Consider the following 11,723-nt stretch of genomic DNA (forward strand, 5'->3'; position numbering starts at 1 on the left):
AGACACAGAAGCGTGTCACAAAGGGGGTCACGGTGACGCGTCACCCAGGCCGGGTGGGGCAGGGTTCCGCTGCAGGGGGAGGGACCCAGCTCGCCATTGGCCAACAGCTCCTCTCAGGGTGTCCCCAGGCCCCCATCATTTCCCCTCAGCACCTTCCTGCACCCCCCGGCTCATCCCGGAGCGTTCACACACCCCAGCACAGCCCCCCGAGCACCTGCTTTGGTCCCGACAGAAACACTCCAGACTGCCCTGCCCCACTTTGCGGTCACCTGAAGCGTTTGCTCGCCCGTGTCCAGTTCTGTCCCACGCTCACAGAGTAGCTTTAATCTGCTACAACAGGGTCCTGGTTTCAGCTGGGGTAGAGTTAATTTTCTCCAGCTGGGAGGAAGCACAGCCCCAGGGCTGTGTGTTGTGACGGCAGGATCTCTGTTCTGTCGGGGGCGCTGGCCGGGAGCGGGCTGGGTATCGGTCGGTGGGTGCTGAGCAATCGCCTTGGGCATCACCCATTTGTACTTTCTATTACTGTTATTGTTTTATTACAGTCACTAAACTGGTGGTTTTTTATCTCAACCTACGAGTTTTCCTTGCGTCCCTCCACTCTCTTCCCCCATTCCCCCAAGGGGAGGGTGAGCAAGCGGCTGCGTGGTCTTTGGCTCTGACAGAGTTCAAACCACGAGAGTCCTTTTTGGGGCCCAGCGTGGGGCTCGAAGGGTCGAGATAACGGCAGATCGGGTCAGTGTGTCATAGCCATTGGTTAAAGCATTCATTACATCGGCTTATCAATTGCTGGGCATAACGTCCATCGCTTGGCTCCTTAAAACTGCCTCTCCTCATTTGCTGTATATAGTCCCCCTGCTGCTGCTCAGCACCCATGGGAGCTGGGTTAAGATTTTCATTTTGCTGAACTGTGTAACACTGATCGATGGCACGATGAAGTTCTCAGTCCTGAGGCTACTTACAACTCTGTTTGAGAATTTGGGGAATTTTGAATATCCAACTAACGTGGTCATCTTACTGCTGGGAGCCAGTGTGTTCCCACACGTGGTGCAGGCTTTGTTCAGGGTTAAGCAACTATTGAAGAGAATCACCCGGAGATCTACCCCAAGGCTGGAGAATTCTGAGTGGCTGGGGGTGTGGGACAGCACGGGCAAGTGCCCAGGACAGTGGCCACCTCCGGTGTATTGGAACTTCACTCCCAAACAGGTGCAGAATCCCAAAAAACTAGTCAAATATTTGGAAAAGGTATGGTGTCACCCGGGTAACTGCAGAGAGACCCAGCTCACTGCAACGTGCTGGGGCCTGGCCCGTGCCTACCGAGTCAGTGTGCAGAGGTGAAAGCCATCCAGGTGGCCTTGGCTGCCGCCGAGCGAGAGAGGTGGCCAGTGCTCTGTCTCTGCACTGACTCGGGGTGGTGGCAAATGCGCTGTGGGGGCGGTTACAGCAGCGGGAACGGAGCCACGGGCAGCGAGAGGCAAACCCGTCTGGGCTGCTGAGTGAGGGCGAGATACTGCTGCTGGGGTAGAGAACCTGGCTGTGAAAGTACAGCGTGTAGGTGCTCACGTACCCAAGAGTCAGGACACTGAAGAACATCGGAACAACCAATAGGTGGATTAAGATTAAGGTGGCTCGAGTGGATCTGGACTGGCAGCATAAGGGTGAACGATTTCTGGCTCGCTGGGCCCTTGACTCCTCAGGCCATTAGGGCAGAGATGGAACACAGAGATGGGCAAGTGACCGAGGGGTGGACTTAACCATGGATGTTATTGCACAGGTGGTCCATGAATGTGAGACGTGCTGCCATCAAGCAACCAAACGGTTAAATCCCCTTTGGTACAGGGGACGATGGCTAAAGTATAAATATGGGGAGGCCTGGCAGGTTGATTATATCACGCTCCCACAAACTCGGCACGACAAACCCTGTGTGCTTACAATGGTGGAAGCAGCCACTGGTTGGTTGGAAACTTATGCCGTGCCTCATGCCACTGCCTGGAACAATATTTTAGGTCTTGAGAAGCAAGTCTTGTGGTGACATGGCACCCCAAAAAGGATTGAATCAGATAAAGGGACTCATTTCCAAAACAGCCTCACAGACGCTTGGGCCAAAGAACGTGGCACTGGGGGGTGTATCACATCCCCAATCCTGCACCAGCCTCTGGGAAAATGGAGCGGTACAATGGACTGCTGAAACTGCACTGAGAGCAATGCGGGGTGGAACTTTCAAACACTGGGACGTGCATTTAGCAAAAGCCGCCTGGTCCGTGAGTCCCAGAGGATCTGCCAAGCAGGCCGGCCCTGCTCAGTCAAACCTCCCACGCGTGGCAACTGAGGCACGGACTCTCCACTGAAGTGCAGAAGGAAAGACCCTTTATTCTTACAATAGTACCTACTTATGCTCTCGCTAAAGCTCTTACTTCATAATTAGCGAATCAGCAATTAGGCAGCTCTCAACCTTTCCTCCTACCAGCACAGAGCACTCTCACACGCTGTGCAGACCGATCCCCTGCTCGCCCAGGCGCTGTTCCCGCGGCGGGAACTCCTCACAGTTCAGCACTGTCCCACAGCTCGGGGTGGCAGCTGTCCCTTGTTTTTCCCTGACACCTCGGCACAACTCGGCAGTTTCTGATCTCTCCCCCAAGGCCTGTTTCTCATCAAAGCCCCGCTGCTGCTCAGGGGCTGTGCAGGGCTGACAGGCCGATGTCTCCCCCACGCCTCTCTGTCAGGTGACCACCCTCAACAAGTCTCACTCTGATGTTTTCTTCAGAGCTCCTCTGGCTACAATCCTACTGAAAAATCCCTTCTTGTCAGACACATCACTGGCCGCTCCCAGCTCTAACTGAGCTTCGGCCTCTCCTCTCTCCTCCCCGCGTGTGCGAGCCACGGCTCTGCCCCTTCCTGCCAAGCCTGACCTTGCTCCCAGAGAGGGTGCCATTCCTTTTGCTCTGCAGCTCAGCGAGCAGGTCCCTGCTCAGCCAAGCCCCTTCTGCCCCCTCGCTTGATGCCTGACACGGGGCAGCTGCCTGCTCCCGAGCTCCCCAGAGGTGCTTCTGCAACCCCGACCCCCTCAATTTGGCAGCCTCCTCCCTCACCTCCAGCATCACTGTTACAGTCACAAAGGAGCTTAACAACAGAAATACTGAAGCCAGCCAAGGACAAAAGGAATTCAATTAGAGTATCAAGTCAGGCGGAGTTTCAGTGACTCTCTAATACTTTCTAAAAGACCAGAAAATTCAGTATAGAAATGGACTAAAAGGTCTAAAAGACTAGAGGACTAAATGACCAGAAAATTCAAATAAAGGAGTCAGGAAAACACATCTCTAGAAAGTATCAGGTAAAGCTTTGCTTTCTGAAGCTTTTCTGAACCGTGAGGCAAGGGGTATGATGAAGCACAGCCCTCCACCATACAGGGAATATATACTTTGATGAGGCCACTCCCTCTCACATTGGTCTGGGGAAATCAAGAAGCTGATAAACACTCCGTGGGGGATTTGTATGCGACAGGAGCTGGGAACTGATGCGTGCTGGCCCTGGGTTTAGGAACAGATGCTCAGCAGTCTGGCACGGATCTCATACTCATCTTTGCTTTACACCACCCTTATTTAAAACCAAATCCCAAAAAACCCACACAAAACCCACAAGCAAAACTTTAGACCTGACAGATTCTGTGAGTGAAGGGGCAATCCAAAGCTCGACTGACTGTTTTGCCACCATGTGCAATTCACTCTGCCCTGCTCCAGCAAGGGCTGTTGCTAACTAAGACCAAGGTTTTTCCTTTTGCTTTTATTACGCTGCTCGGGACAGTCAGAAAAAAACCAGCCTTTGGGTTGGAATTTTCCACGCTTTGAGCCCGGGAGAGCGAGCTAGAAATACTGCAGAAACACCAATTTAGAAATCTGAGTTCCAGCAAGGAAAACCAAACCTCGTCACAGAGACGGGACGTCTCGGCCCCAGACGGGACCGACGTTTCTGACCTTCGTGGTCCAGGAATCCACGTGACCAAGGAGGTGGCGCTGCATCGTCCCCCGTGCCCAGACCTATGGAAAGGGCCATTAACTACGTGTGAGAACTTCAGAGAATACCAAGAGTTTGTAGGGTCTGTGACAGTTTCTGACGCTAACTACATCATTCCAACTGCATTTTTCCCCAAATTCTTATACACCTGCTGGCTGGATCACGGGACTCCTACAGCAGCTTCACGGAGGACGCGCTCACTCTCCAGTCACGCTACAGCCACCCGCCATGAGCCCAAAGTCAGTCTGAAGCTCTCTGCTCTACGAGGATAAAATTGCTCTGAACTGCGGGCTTGATGGAAGAGGTACCTGAATGGGCAGTTTCATCAGGGTAACGTAGGAAATAATCGATCCCATTTCACTGAGGCCACGGGAATGGCGTTCCTTGGCATCAGACTTCTTTCAGACGCCAGGGTAAAGGCTTTATGCTTTATGTCCTTCAGCTGTTCCACGGGGTTCCACACAAATCCCTTCCAACTCCATTTTAGATCAGAAATGGATTGTATCCAGTGTGAGCCTTGCTCTCCAAGGGAGAAATCCTTTTCCCACTACAGTTCAGAGTTTGCAATGGCCATTTACAGTGACCACGAGCTTCGCAAGCTGGATGAAGACAGCTCAGCGCTCGAGGATTTCTCTCTCCCACATTCCTGATGCAGCTCGAATCCAAACCTCTGCACAAAGCTGTGTACTTTACAGACCCGTTTCTCTCCCTTGACCACTTTTGCTGTGGAATTTACCTCTTCTGCAGCCCATATCGAGCGCAGGTCAGGTACATCCTTGTGTGGTGATGGGGCCCGGGGCCTGCAGGCCAGCTGGTACCGGAACTTTCTCAGCACCTGCGCGCAGTCGGCGATGGAACGGCTGCAGTTGCCCAAAGCTGGGCTGCTGGAAGGAGAGCTGGAATCCAAACACCCTGAAACGATTCCTTCATTAAACACTCACGTACAGTCATTGCCAAGAAGTTCTCGACGCAACAGCACAGGCACAGCAGGTCAGGATATGAAGGCTTTGGCCAGACACAAGGACACGAACTGCCATGAATAGGGACACTGAGGTCGGTCTGCAGAAACACCGACTGCACCCCGACTGTCCCTATCCAGGACAAAAACTGCCTGCAGGTAATTCACCCCCGCATCTGAAACGCCTTCTCCACAAAATATCCCTCTCATCACACGGCAACAGAGCCCGGCAGCTTATCACGGGCCGCTACGGCCAACGGGTGCCACAGAGACAATCTCTCAGCACACGTTCCCAGCCCATCCCCAGCAAAACTTTGGAGGAAAACGTTCTGGAGGTCCTAAGCCACGGAGACAGGTAGAAACGACAGTGTCCCACCTCACGTCCGAACCACTCAGCAGGAGACTCCACTAGTCAGCAGCCGCCTTTACCCAGTCACAGGCGATCACCACAAACGAGTCAGGTCTATCTCCTAGTACGGCTGCACTGGAATCCTTTGGGACTTTTCTCATCCGTAAAAGCCAATCTCCAACAAACGCACCCCCTTCTCCTGACCAAGCTTTTCCCATCAAATCACTTTGGTTTTTACCGAGTTGGACTCTCCGCCGCTTCTGTTCCTCTCTCCGAAGGCAGGCGTGCAGTGCCCTGAGGTCTGTCACATCCTCCTCTGCGCCCGCAGAATTACACAGAGCGGGGGAAGAGCCGCAACGAGACCTTAACCCGCCGCTCTCCAGTGGCCCAGCGCTAGGGGGGATGGTGACCTGCTGGGAGAGGAGCTGGAAACCTTGGGCAAAGGAAAACAAACGGTTGTGTCATAGAAGGAAGACAGAATTCCACCTTGATTTCTAAACGACATGAACATAAAAGACTCTCATTTGGGGTCTGGATTGGGTTTTTGCGGTCTCCTTTGCACTTACATTTTGATTGCTTGGCTTTGCTTTGTTCTGAAACAAACCAGCTGCTCTAAACCGAGGAAGTGGCACTAGGGAAGAAGGACAAATCCCAATATGACAAATTTAGATCCGCTTTGCAAAAGGAGCAAACACACACATAGACAACTCTCCGGTGGCTACCGCTCCCCTTCAGCGGCACAGGCACCAAACGAAGACCCGAACTGCACCCTGGGGAGCTGTCCTGGTCCTTACCCGAGTGCAGCTGCTGCTCGGGGAGCAGGTTCCAGCACTGACGTAAGAAGCGCTGCCGCTTGGCAGAGCCCGTCCTTGGGGGCTGCACCCCGGGACACAACCGGTACCAAACTGCGGGCGGGCGCGAGGGCGGCGGGACGGGCTGTAACTCAGCACACTCTGGCCCCGGGGCGGAGGAGAAGGTGCCGCCAGCTCACGTGGTGGAGGTGTTTGTACCGCTGCGGGAAGGAAAAACAGAATGAGCATCGCGGATGCAGCAGCCCCAAACTCTCCTCCCCGCTTAGACACGCGCACAACGCTATCTTAAGGCGATTTAGAAAAGATGCAAGAAGGGATGCTAGAAAGATCTGGCCCCTACAGAACTCGGCAGTCAAGTCACTGACAGGAAAAAAGAGAAGACTGAGACACAGGACAACACCTCAGCACCAATCCTGCAGCTTCAGATTTCAGTGTTACCAGGCACCTTGCGTAACCCAGGGGTTTCTCTATTCCATCGCCTATTTCATCAGCTCAGCTCTACCTGCCTACTCTGTGCATCTTGAGCCGCTGAATGTCTCAACTGATCTGTGCAAATGAACACAGGAGATGCTCAAACCTTGGTGTTACAGCGTTACAACCGTCTGCTCCCCGTTTTCTAGGCCAGACGAGCAGAGCGCAATACTACCGTGCCAGCATCTCGATTTTGGTATATTTGCCTTGTCAGCTTCTTTTTAGAACTTTGCTTTGATCTCCAAAAGATTTCTGAGTAGCTCATTTCAGACTTCACACAAAGCTCTGTCTGTCCCTCTCCTTTCATTCTCCTTACCCAGCGAGACAGTAGTGGGACATCAAAATTAAATATGGACCTGCACTCTCTGCCTGGCTCCTGCTTCCATGGACAAGTCACAAACTCCTTGGCCAACCTCACAGGGTTCAAGTCCCTCCCTGTCCTTCAGCAGCCGCTCTCATCCTGCCCTTTCCCACCGCCTGTGTTTGTTTCCCCTCCAGTTCTCCCACAAACACTCAACAAATTGTCACGTGACGTGGTGAATTTTAATACGCTGCGGTAATTCAGTTTACTGCTCCTGTCAGAGGAGGCGATTCAGAGCGCCCTTCGCTAGAGAATCCTGCCCTTGAGACAGAGACCGTCTGGAAACAAAACAAAAGAATTCAAAAAGAATTGCCAGAGATATTGACTGCACCCACCTGCATTCTGCAGCCCCAGCAGGCTCTGCTGGCCAGGACTCACGACAGGCTGGTCGGTGCCCCTGCGTATTTGAAGCACACCCAGAAACCAGAGGCGGCGTTCAGGCTGAGCAGAGATGCAAGTGCGAGTTCTAGAAGAAACAGAGAAGTTTTTACTGTAGCTTGAGCACGGGGAATAACCAAAGTGTCTTGTTTGCAAAAACGGGCTTATGCCCATTCAAAACAGGTCTAGTTATTAGTGCTGTCGGTAAGTACCAATTTGGGCAACAGCCAAGATTTCTTCACCTTTTTATGCCAGAACCATTGGAGATAATTTTCCTTTCTGTACTGAGATTAATTGACACTGCTAAAATTGAATTTTTAAAGATGGACAGTTGTTTTCCAAATCTACTACAATGAAGTTTCACAGTATTTCTCAAAAAACATCTTCTGCCAATTCATCTGTAACTCATCTCATGATTTTCCTCCTCCTCCTGCTTCATCCTCTAATCATATTTGATACAGCTGGCTTAGAGTCTGCTCCTCCAAAACAAACTTGAATTCTTGTGAAATGCCATCCACGCCCACGGTACAACAGAGCAGGAAAATCTGACGTGTTCCTCAAAGCCTTCCTCTACACGGTCAACAGATTTAAGGCACCAAGTAAGTTCTTCCTGTCTAAGAGAGCTGTTAACACTCCTTACCTGTCACTAACACGGATGAAATTCCAAGTTTCCAGGGAGACAGCGGAAAGCAAACTATATCTTTTTTTACATTTAAAACAAACAAAAAAATGCTTTTTTTTTTTTTTTTTTTAAAAAGCTAGTTTAAAGACTGCTTCTCCAGCAATCAAACTGACAAGTGAAAAAAAGAAAAGAACCTTGAAAACTAATCTAAATGCTGCAGCAACTCACCAAGATATCAGAGCGGCCAGCAGGCGGTGTTGTAATAGGAGCTGATGAGATTTCCAGTCCGGAAAAGAAAAAAGAGAAGTTAGCATTTTGCAACTACTCAGTCCCAGGAAATATTTCGGGAGACAGGAAGGAGGAGGCTTTGCTTGTTTGACTCAGGTGTGACAATTAACGCACATTTCAGTACACAGCATGCCTGCGAGAGACACGTTAAGGAGTGCCCAGGCCAAGAGCCCTTTCCAGGCTTCCATCTCCTTCCTCATCGTGACGGCCCTGTCGATGATGGAAGTTGCTGGTTCTGGTGCCATGATCTCTAACAACAAACACAGAGAAATGACAGGATTTGACAACTTTTATACAGTAAGACCCTCAGTCAGCACAGGATTCAGGAAAAAAAAGCAGTAATCCAAAACAGACTCTGTAAATGGACTTTACCTTTAGCCAGAGTCATGTTTAGCATCTTAAAAAAAGAAAAATCAGATTCTTTTTACCAGTGAAAATAGATGATATTTCTTCGATGAACTCCCCCTGCCAGCACTGCCACCTCATTACTGAGGAACAGCGTCCACCTTCTCCAGTGAGGTGCAGATAAGAGGACAGAGACAGATTCCAACCTCAGTTTTGAAAAATAACATCCTTCAGCAGCCAGAGGCAAAGCTCCTGCCTTCTCCAAGCAGAGGGAGCCAGAGGCAGGAAAGGCCTTGCACAGCTCTGCAGTTTTTCTACTGAAAATTCCCACTCGTTTCAGTTAGGAACAGAGGATTTTCAGACCGTGCAGCCACGACCTGGGGGTTCGGTACATCTAAAAGTTAATACCAGATGTGAAAGAAATAAGCCTGGTGACGTTTTCTTCTAGTCCTGTCACCAAAACATGCTGCTGTTCCTTCCTGCCACTCACTTGAAAACTGGTCACATAATTCCTCACTAGAGGGGAACATAAATAATTTGCTTTCTAGGACAAATCCGTCATGTACACATCACTACCTGCTTACTGGTACAAGGATTCAACGGTGAAACAGTGAACATCAGGGTTCCTGGGAGATCTCTACAAGAACACGCTGCCTGGCAGTTTTCTTGACAGGCTTTTCACACGGTTTCAGCCCCAAGACTTCCCTCCCCACACCGACAAAGGAGCGCCCCCTGGCAGAGACCCGCTCCCCATCCTCACGCTCCCCACCTCTCCCTGAGCCACGTCCTCCTGCAGAAGCTGCGCTCTCGGGGCACGGAACTCAAAGGGACGCTGGATCCTGTTCTGCCGGCAGAGGAGGGCCGGCTGGGGGGTTTCCCCTCCAGACTGAACGGTGTCCTCCCACGTCCCTGCCCTCTGCTGCTCGGGCACAGGCAGGAGGGGAGGCCTCACCCCGACAGCCCGGCAGGCGCTGACCCCAGGGCCACACAGGGAGGTTCCCCACACCGCCCCTTGCCCCAAGCCCCCACCTTCCCCCCACGCCACCCCCTCCTGGGAGGGCCGGGGGAGCCCCAAAATCGGGCTCGGCTCGGCCGGCGTCTCCTCCCCGGGGTCTCGGGTCAGAGCCGCCTCCAGTGCCGCACGCAGCGCCCCGAGATCGGGCGGGGGGGCCCTCGCTGCCCCCCGGGGTTCGGGGGGACCCCCAGGGTAAGGGGGTGCCCCCTCGGAGCGGCCCGCGATGGGGGGGCACCCCTGGGAAGACCTGGCGGTGTGGGGGGAGCCCTCAGGATCTCGGGGGGCCCTTCAGAGGCCTCCGGGATGGGGCGGGGGGGAGCCCCCTCTGCCGGGAGGGGGGCGCTGGGCTCGGCCTCTTCCGCCATCACCTGAGGGGCGAGAAAGGGGGAGAAAACGGGAAATTTGGGGGGGGGATGCAGCGAAAATAATGAGTTAACGGGGCAGCGGTGGCACTAATGGGGGCGCACCTCTCACCTGGGGTCCCCGAGGGGTCCTGCCCCCCCAAACCCCCCGGGGAGGGGATCCCAGTGGGCAGGGAGCCCTCTCCCGACCCTGTCAGGGGGGTCCCGTCCCCCGCTACCAATTGCCCTCTCAGGGGGTTCCCGGGGAGGGGGGGCTGGGGGGAAAGGGGGTGCGTGAGGGTCCGGGGATACCAGGGAGAACTCGGAGACGCCCGCCCAAGCGCGGGGGGCCCTGCCTACCTCAAAGGCCGGCGGGGAGGAGGGCAGGCAGAGGAGAAAGAAGGGCGGGCAGAGGAGGCGGCAGCGCCCGCCCCGACCGGCGCCGACTCCTCGATGGCGGCGGCCGAGGGAGGAAAGCGCCTGCCCGCCCTGCGGCCCTCGCGCCGCGCCGGCCCCGCCCCTGAACGGGCCCTCACCCGCCATGGCGGCCGCGGCGTCGCCCCGCACCTCTCCTCCGCGTCCCGCGCATGCGCCCCGCTGGCCCCGCCCCCGCCGCGCCCACACTCCCCGTGGCGGACCCCGCTCCCCTCGGGGCCACCGTGATGGCGGCGGCGGATCCGGCCGCCCCTGCGGGCTGCGGTGAGGCGCGAAGGCGGGTACGGGGACCTCGGGGGTGGCGTCACGCCCGCGTCGGGGCCTCCCCCGCCCGGGGGGTGCGAACCCGGCGGCTCTGGGGGGGTTGGGGTCCTCCCTTCCCCCCCCCCGCCTTTCCCCCCGCCCTTCCCGGGGGTCACGGGTCCGTGACGTCCCGGCGAGCGCCCCGGCTGCGGGGCGGCGGGTTCAGCCCCCCTTCCCCCGCCGCTGGCCTCTCCCCCGCGGGCCTCGGCCGGGCGCTGGCGCAGCCGCTGGGCGCGGGGGGGGCGGGCGGGCGGGCGGCGGCCTCGCGCTGCCCACGGACCGGCAGCGGGGCCGGGCGGGGCCCGGCGTCCCGGGGGGCGGCGGGGGGTCGGGGGCAGCCCCCAGGGAGCCCCCCCGCACCTGCCCCACAGATCCCCCCCAAACCCCCCCAGGGACGTTTCACGGACGCGCAGAGACCCCCCAACCCACAGAGACCCCCCTCGGAAGTGCTGATGAGCTGTTACACGTCTAGAAGCGAAGGCAGAACGTAACTTTATAATTTTATTGGAGTAAGAACAAGCAAAACAGCACTGGGTGCTCAAAACAAACCCGCTTCCTTTCTAGCCTCGCTTAATTACGTATTCCTGAAACGGGCGTATTTCCTCTAAAAAGTTTCCGCGTGGCCCCAGGTTGCCCAGGGGCGGTTGGGCTTCTCGAATCCTCTCAGATCTCTTGGTGTGGTCTGGTCGGGGGATCCAGTCCAGGGATCTTTCCCAAAACATGCCCCTCTCCCTGTGCCCAGCGCAGCAACAGTTCTCATCGCATGCGTTGCAGAATGCTCTCCCGAGTGCCCACGCTAGAGATCACTCTGATTTCACAGCGCGGATCACCGCTGCGTCCCTCACGGAGCTGAGGCTGGGAGCAGAGACCCGGCTTTTGGTTGTTGGCCCAGACTTTGGGCACAGCTACCCGTGTGTCAGCCAACAGCAGTTTCGGACTGGGCCATTGAGATCAAATTCAGCTGGGCTTTCTGTGTGGTGCCAGGTCATGAGCAAAGCCTGGGCATTGCCCCGGAGGGGCCTGCGTTGCTATTTTAA

General features: G+C 55.2%; 1 pseudogene; it reads right to left on the reverse strand.

The window, feature by feature from the left end:
• Positions 1 to 4,582: 4,582 nt before the first annotated feature.
• LOC141955425 (transmembrane protein 209-like) lies at positions 4,583 to 8,492 on the reverse strand (annotated as a pseudogene).
• Positions 8,493 to 11,723: the final 3,231 nt, after the last annotated feature.

This window comes from Athene noctua, unplaced genomic scaffold, assembly GCF_965140245.1.
Source record: "Athene noctua unplaced genomic scaffold, bAthNoc1.hap1.1 HAP1_HAP1_scaffold_217, whole genome shotgun sequence".
NCBI classification, from domain to species: domain Eukaryota; kingdom Metazoa; phylum Chordata; class Aves; order Strigiformes; family Strigidae; genus Athene; species Athene noctua.